The sequence below is a fragment of the Gekko japonicus genome, unplaced genomic scaffold, assembly GCF_001447785.1.
Source record: "Gekko japonicus isolate JY-2015 unplaced genomic scaffold, Gekko_japonicus_V1.1 scaffold661, whole genome shotgun sequence".
In the NCBI taxonomy this organism is placed as follows: domain Eukaryota; kingdom Metazoa; phylum Chordata; class Lepidosauria; order Squamata; family Gekkonidae; genus Gekko; species Gekko japonicus.
Genome location: NW_015173694.1, coordinates 161,075 through 168,627, shown reverse-complemented (window position 1 = coordinate 168,627; position 7,553 = coordinate 161,075). Strand labels below are relative to the sequence as shown.

The window sequence follows — 7,553 nt, the reverse complement described above, 5'->3', positions numbered from 1 at the left end:
GGCCTTGCAGCTCCACTGCCGAGCCCCATGAGGGGCCCGGCGGTGGACCTGCAAGGCCGGCGGGAGTGCAAGGAAGCCCCGCGAAGGCCCTCCCTGGCCCCAGGCAGGCAGGGGTGGGGAGAGGCAGGGAGGAAGCAACTTACCCTCCCTCTTCTCCTGCCTCCTCCTGGCTGAATGAGGGCTGGAAGCGGGGCGGCCGGAAGCAGGAGGCGGAGCTTCGTCATGTGCCCCACCCCCTCGTACCTCACTCGGGGGAACTGCGATCCCCTGCGATCCCCCCCGAAATGACCTCTGTTTATAGCTAGGATACGTCTATCAGTGGCTACTAGCCATGGTGACTGAGGGGAACCTCCACATTCAGAGGAACTAATCCTCTGAATCCCAGAGTGAGGAGGCAACATCAGGGGAAGGTCTCAGCCTCTGTGCCCAGCTGTTGGCCATCCAGAGGAGCCGATTGGCCACTGTGTGAGACAGGATGCCGAACTAGATGGGCCACTGGTGTGATTCTTATATTCTTAAGTTCTTAAAGATGCCAGTCGAAGGAAGCTTGCTGGCTGTGCGAACAAGAAGATGCAGAAACTTTAAACTATAAAGGGACTGAACAAGAAAGCCTGAAAAATAGCTGAGCAGCAGGGAACAGGCTGCTCCTGGTCGTTCAGCTGTTTTTGCAGCTTTCGTGGGGAACAGAAAGCAGGGGCTTAAAGGTACTTGAAGTCCCCTTAAACCTCTGCTTTCTTCTCTATCCACGAACCACCACGAACTGTTCAAAAAGTTCGTAAAAAGTTCATGACTGTAGATCTGTCACGAACTTCCGTTTGCGAACCCTGAACAGGGAAAAATTCACGATGAATTTTGCTTTATGATTTGGTCCGTGCCCATCCCTAGGGCAGATTTTTGAACCTCCCCGTCCACGTCAGTACAGCTTTGACAACTGTGTCCCTGCACAGCTGTCTGCTCTGGGAAGCCTGCCATCCCCCCACCACCAGAGGGCTTTCTACCTGTTTTATTAAACAGTGTTAGTAGGGTTACCAACTATGCACTGGGAAATTCCTGGAGGTTTTGGGGTGGACCCTGGGGGGGGGTTGGGGAGGGGAGGAACCTCAGTGGGGAATAACACGATAACAGAGCCCACCTTCCAAAGAAGGCACCTCCAAGGGAACTGATCACTCTAGTCTCGGGATCAGTTGTAATTCTGGGAGGCCCCACCTGGAGGTTGGCAGCCCTAAGTACTGGTGTATGGCACTGGTTTGGTAGCCAAGTGTGGCTGTCAAAGGGGCATCTCTTCCCACCCCCACATAGGCTGTGCTGTGATCAGTACTCACTGGCCAGTAATCATCCCCTTATTCTCCCTTCCACTCAGAGCCCCTACTGAGAGCACTTGCTTCATTGGGCTCCAGCCCTGATCGGTATGCTGCTGACCAACACAGGTCCTGCCCCCAGTACTGCCTTGATGCTCTCCCTTTCCAGGTGCAGGAAGATAGAAAATAGAGGTACCTGGGAGGAAAGGGAATAATGTAACATGGAGGTGGGAAGGAGCTGCAGAGAATTGTGCATCTGTATGTAGCCCTTGCCTAGGTCTGAGGGCTGATTGCCCAGCATCTGAGTAGGCATGTTGGAATACTCTGTGGTTCAGCTCACCGTTTTCCAGTTGCGAACAGGGAGCCGATTTTTTGTCAATCTGTTCGGCTGTTTAGAAACACTTCAGGCCTGTCTGTCATGTTTCTTGCATGTATTTGACTAATATAATGCAGCTGAGTACAATCAGCAATGCTTCACATATGGACACCCTTATAGAGCCTGATGTTGGTTTCCCACTCTCCCTGGAGACCTGTTGTCACTGCTCGCCATTTGGCAGCCAAATGTATAATCAAACAGTGAGCAAATTAGTCAGCCAGTGGCAATGAATCAACACTGTATATTTCTCTTTTTAAAACAGTGTTACTATTTGGTGTTCATTTCAGTTAGTGCTATCAAGATTATAACATGGATATGCATTTTCATGCCGCCTTATGGAAGACCTGGCCAACCATGACTGTGGGGGAGAACTGATTTCAGTACCACCACAGCTACTGTGCAGCTACAACACTGTTTGGAAGTCATTTGAGGTGGCCGGTGGACAGGTCAGAGGTCTGTCTCATGGGTGATCATAGCTGGTGAATGTAGAAGAAGAAGAGGAGGAGGAGGTTGGATTTATATCCCGCTCTTCACTCGGAGTCTCAGAGTGGCTTACAATCTCCTTTCTCTTGCCCTCCCCACAACAGACACCCTGTGAGGTAGGTGGGGCTGAGATAGCTCTTTCGAGGATTGCCCTTGATATAACAGCTCTGAGAGGACTTGTGACTCACCCAAGGTCACTCTAGCAGCTGCATGTGGAGGAGTGGGGAATCAAACCCGGTTATCCCAGATTAGAGTCCGTGCTCTTAACCACAACCCCAAACTCATCAAGCAGGTCCATGGCAAAGGTCAAAGCACCCCCCACCTCTGAGACCTCTAAAAAAACTCCATTTTAAATTGAGAATAGTGGTCACTTGGAGGTAGATTCAACCATTCTCCATTGTCCAACTTAAATGTCTCTTCCTCCAGTGGAAGAGTCACTCAAGCTGGACAAAGCCTCCTTAGACTGGAGGAAGGCTTCCAACTTGAGCCCAAATGAAAGACAACACATAAATACTTTAAATTTTGATCAGTGGAGCAGGAGGATAGGGTTAGGATCCCCCCCTCCCAAAATCTTGTCCATAAATGCACTGAAAGGGCTGTGCTGAATTTTTGGGGCAGCCCCCCCCCCAAAAAAAATGCTCTATGAAGGATCTCCACTTTCCCCCCCTGCACTGCAGGGAGAAGAAGAAGAGATTGGATTTATACCCCGCCCTTCACTTGGAGTCTCAGAGCGGTTTACAAACTCCTCTCCCTTCCCCTCCCCACAACAGACACCCTGTGAGGTGGGTGGGGCTGAGAGAACTCTGACAGAAACTGCTCTTTTTCAAGGACAGCTGTGCCAGAGCTTGTGACTGACCCAAGGTCACATCAGCAGGTGCAAGTGGAGGAGTGGGGAATCAAACCCGGTTCTCCCAGATTAGAGTCCGCACACTTAACCACTACACCAAAGGGGCTGTTGCTAAGTGGTAAAGCATCTGCTTGGGATGCCGAAGATCCCAGGTTCAATCCCTGGCATTTCCAGTTAAAAGGATCAGGTTGGAAGATGTGTGGTCTCTGTAGGCTGGAGATGATCTGTAATTCTGGAGAATCCCCAAGTCCCATCTGGAGTCCCTTCCCTACCCTGATCCTTCAGAGACTCCCCTACTGACTCATACTGGAAATACTTCCTCGCTCAGTGCCAGTGTGTGTGGGGGATCACGCCATTTGGGCAAAATATTAGGTGTCTTCATCCATGTGCCAGGCAGGGCCAGGCCAGAACTGCACCCTTAAGGAAGAGGTGAGAAATCCCTCTCTCTTTCTTCTTTTCACAGATCACAGCTGAGGAGCTCCCATCTCTGGAACTTCACGGGGACTTCTGAAATGCATTCCCTCCCCCCACCCCACCCCCCCCTTATAGTCCACCTCCGGATGACTAGCGGGGTGTCTGAATCACGGCAAAGCTGTTCGCGGTATCCGTTGCAAGGCTGCAGACAGGTGTGGGCTAAGCAGTGTGGTTTCCTCTCCCCTCCCAGGGACACGCTGTTTTAATTTAGCTATAAAAATGGAGCGGCCTTCAGCCAGATCTGAGCCCCCTCCCCCAACCTTCTTCTCTTCCCCAGTTTATATCTCTCCACATCTGCACTTTCACCGCAAGCCACCCAATCTGGTCTGCAAAGAATGGTCTGCAAAGGGCAATAAATGTTTCACATGGATCTCTTGTGCTGGGATGTGTGGGTAACGTCAGAGAGCATCGAATTTGGTGGTAATGGATGTCGGGCCAAAGGCATGAATGTGTACAAGTCCCCCCATGGCAGTTGTGGTCCTTGCTTATGTGCACAGGGTACCGCAGGTATGTAGGCCTCACCTCCGTAAATCTCATAGGAACTTTCATGTCAGCTGAGCTCTTCATCAGAGGCTCTTCTCTGAGCACCCCCCTCCCACACTTTGGAAGTTAGGGAGTTGCCAGATGGAGTCCTTTTCTGTGGTTGTGTCATAGCTATGGAATTCTCTCTCAAAGGATATTTCCTTGGGTCCATTTTTGGGAGAAGACTGCCAGTTTGGTGTAGTGGTTAAGAGCAGTGGACTCTAATCTGGGAGAACTGGGTTTGATTCCCCATTCCTCCACATACAGCCAGCTGGGTGACCTTGGGTCAGTCACAGCTCTCTCAGAGTTGTTCTCTCGAGAACTGTTCTCTCAGAGCTCTCTCAGCCCCACCTATCTCACAGGGTGACTGTTGTGTGGAGCGGGAGGGAAGGAGAGTGTAATCCACTTTGGGACCCATAAGGCCTTCTGGGTGACCTTCAGAAGTATACCTACATTGTAGATGAAGCACGGAGCTGTGGTATAGTGGTTAGGAGCTGTGGACTCTAATCTGGAGAACTGTTTTTGATTCCCCACTCCTCCTCCACATGCAGCTGCTGGTATGACCTTGGGTCAGTCATAAGTTCTGTCAGAGCTGTTCTCTCAAGGGCAGTCCTCAAAAGAGCTCTTTCAGCCCCACCTACCTCACAGGGTGTCTGTTGTGGGGAGGGGAGGGGAAGGGAAGGTGATTGTAAGCCACTCTGAGACTCCAAATGAAAGGCAGGGTATAAATCCAATCTCTTTCTCTCTCTCTCTTGTTTACTTCAGCAATTGTGGTATAGCATTTTGCCTGGGCCAATGCAGGGTTACTGGTTACAGGGCTGGGTTAAAAGTCAGGCGATCTGGCTTCAGATCCTCACTGAGCCATGAATCCCACTGGTTAAACTTAGGCAGGGTTGCCAACCTCCAGCTGGTGGCTGGAGATCTCCCAGAATCACATGTTGGTCTCCAGCTGACAGAGATCGGTTCCCCTGGAGAAAATGATTGCTTCGGAAGTTAGTCTGTATGGCATTATGCTCTGCGGAAGTCCCTCCCCTCCTCAAATCCCATCCTCTCCAGGCTCCACCCCCCTCAAATCTCCAGCAATTTCCTAACCTAGAGATGGCAACCTTAGGCCAGACTAACTTACCTCATGGGGTTATTGAGAGGTGTAAAACTGATCAAAATGGACAGCTGGGCTGCTTTTAAAACTTGGAAAGGTAAAAAGACAGGCAACATATGGGTGCCTGTCTTTTTCCCTGGAGCTGCGGTGGCTCAAGTGGTTAAGACACTGAACTGCAGGCTGTGGAAGGTCAGTAGTTCAGCAGTTTGAGACCCGAGTTGCCCCATGACGGAGTGAGCCCCCGTATCTAGTTCCAGCTCCTGCCAACCTAGCAGTTCGAAAGCAAGAAATTGCAAGTAGATAAATAGGTACCACTTTGGTGGGAAGGTAACAGCGTTCCGTGCGCCTTGGTGTTTAGTCATGCTGGCCACATGACCACGGAAACGTCTTTGGACAGCACTGGCTCTTCGGCTTTGAAACGGAGATGAGCACCGCAACCCTAGAGTCAGACTCGACTGGCTTTCAAGCAAGGGAACCTTTACCTTTACCTTTTTCCCTATGGGAGCTTAAAGCAGGCTGGAAGAGGCATTGCAATCAGGGAAAAGGAATAAGGGAAAGAACTAAGGTTTCCAGCTCCATGTTGGTGCCTGTGGAGGGTGGCGTTTCGGAGTGGAGGGACCTCTGATGGGTATAATACCACACAGTGCACTCCAAAGCATCCCTTTTCTCCAGGGGGACTGATCTCTGCCACCTGGAAATCAGTTGTGATTTTGGGAGATCTCCAGGCCCCACCTGGACGTTGGCAACCCTAGAAAGAGCTCCCCTCTTACCCAGTGCTGCAGCCCAGATCTATATTGGGGGGCCCAGCGACTGCTTTTGGGAGAGGCAAACGGCATCTCAGGAGTTCTAATCGTGGGATTCCAACTTGGCGTACCTTTGATCCTCAGAAGGACAATTTTGTGTCTTAATACTTCACGTGTTTCTAGGCTGAAAAACAGGACTCAGAGGAAAGCTCCGGCCTTCCTTGTGCTGGGGCAGTTCTAAGTTGCACCAACCGCACATGGAAACAGCAAAGAGAAGCGAGTGAGCCTGTAGGATTGTCTGGAAACCACAGCTTGGCTAGAGAGCCTGGGCTGCTCCTTCTCCAGATGTTCACGGGAGCTGTTTGTTGCTTTGCCATCTCTTACATGGGCCAGGAAAAAAGAGATTGAGAGAGGATGTAGAGCAGTTCTTGGAAAACAGTGTCAGGTTTATAATATTCGATCTGGACACGGACCAAAACCAAGGACTTGGCAAGGGAACCGCTGGCTCAGCCTGGGATAGCTCAACAATGGTAATTCTAGGGAACAAAATTAGCTGAGTCTCATCTGGAGAAATGTCCCCCCCCCACCTCTCCTTATACAAATCCTGATAAAAGACGGGAATAAGCAAGACAGTCTTCCAGGGTACCTCTCTGAGTGTGACGGTCCAGAATTCCAGTCTGAAACAAGCTCAGTCATCCCTCCCATGCTGAATTCTTACTTCTCCTCTTCACTGTTTGTCTACCCCATGTCACCTTCCAAGGAATTTTGTTGCTTTGTTATGGTTTGGAAGGAAGCTAAGCTTTTTTGGAAGGATGATAAACGTGGCATTCTGCGAGGGCGCTCGGTTCCCAATCAAGCTTGAGCTGGCATTCATTGGAGGCCCACTGAAGTAATTTTTGCAGATAGAACTGTCGCCTGACATTGAAAGCAATTGCATGGCCAAAATCCACCTGCCAGTATCCAGTTCTCCTTCAACCAATTGTCCAAGGCAAAACTGATTTCTGTGTCCACTTGGCATCTGACTCTGATTCCCAGTTCCAGGTGCTCACAGCAGCTTGCCAGCCATTAATCACCATTGTCTGCCATCAGTGTCTGCCATCAATGCCTGGGCTATCTCAAAATCATTTTTCGTTTCAGTCATCTGTATTGACGCGGGTAAGATCCACAGATAAAGATAATGCTCACAGCGTGAGTTTTTCGCTGCTTGAAATTCCATTTGTAATGCATAAAGGAAAGACTTTCAAGCCAACGCTCTGCTTTGAGGCTTGTGTGGTCAGCATTCATCAGACAAGACCAATAGCCAATGTTGGCTCAGGCTTCAGGCTTGATTCCTCTAATCCCTTACTTGATCTCAATGAGAAACTAGCCCTGGGCAGATGTGTGGTTTTGGCACTCTAACCATGCAAAACAGGACCGCATGCCACCTGCCGTCCTCCTGATCCATGCAATCACCATCTTATGCAAATAACATCACATGCGTCCTTCCCCTTGACAAACCCTTCCATTACATATGAACACCCCCCTCAAAAACCCAGTGTTCCATTCACACATTCCACTGCTGGAAAAAAATAGGTGGGTTGTCTTAGGCATGCTAAATTGTGACTGCGCATATTAGGAAGATCATAAGCAGGGGTCGTTTCGTAGAAAAAGAGCTAGGGGGACTCATTAGCATAACTCATTAGTGTATGCCACACCCCCTGACATCACCGGA

General features: G+C 50.1%; 1 non-coding gene across 1 annotated transcript; it reads left to right on the top strand.

The window, feature by feature from the left end:
* The first annotated feature begins 3,105 nt into the window (after positions 1-3,105).
* On the top strand, positions 3,106-3,177 carry TRNAP-GGG. Its single transcript has one exon. It is a non-coding gene; the product is annotated as a tRNA-Pro (tRNA).
* Positions 3,178-7,553: the final 4,376 nt, after the last annotated feature.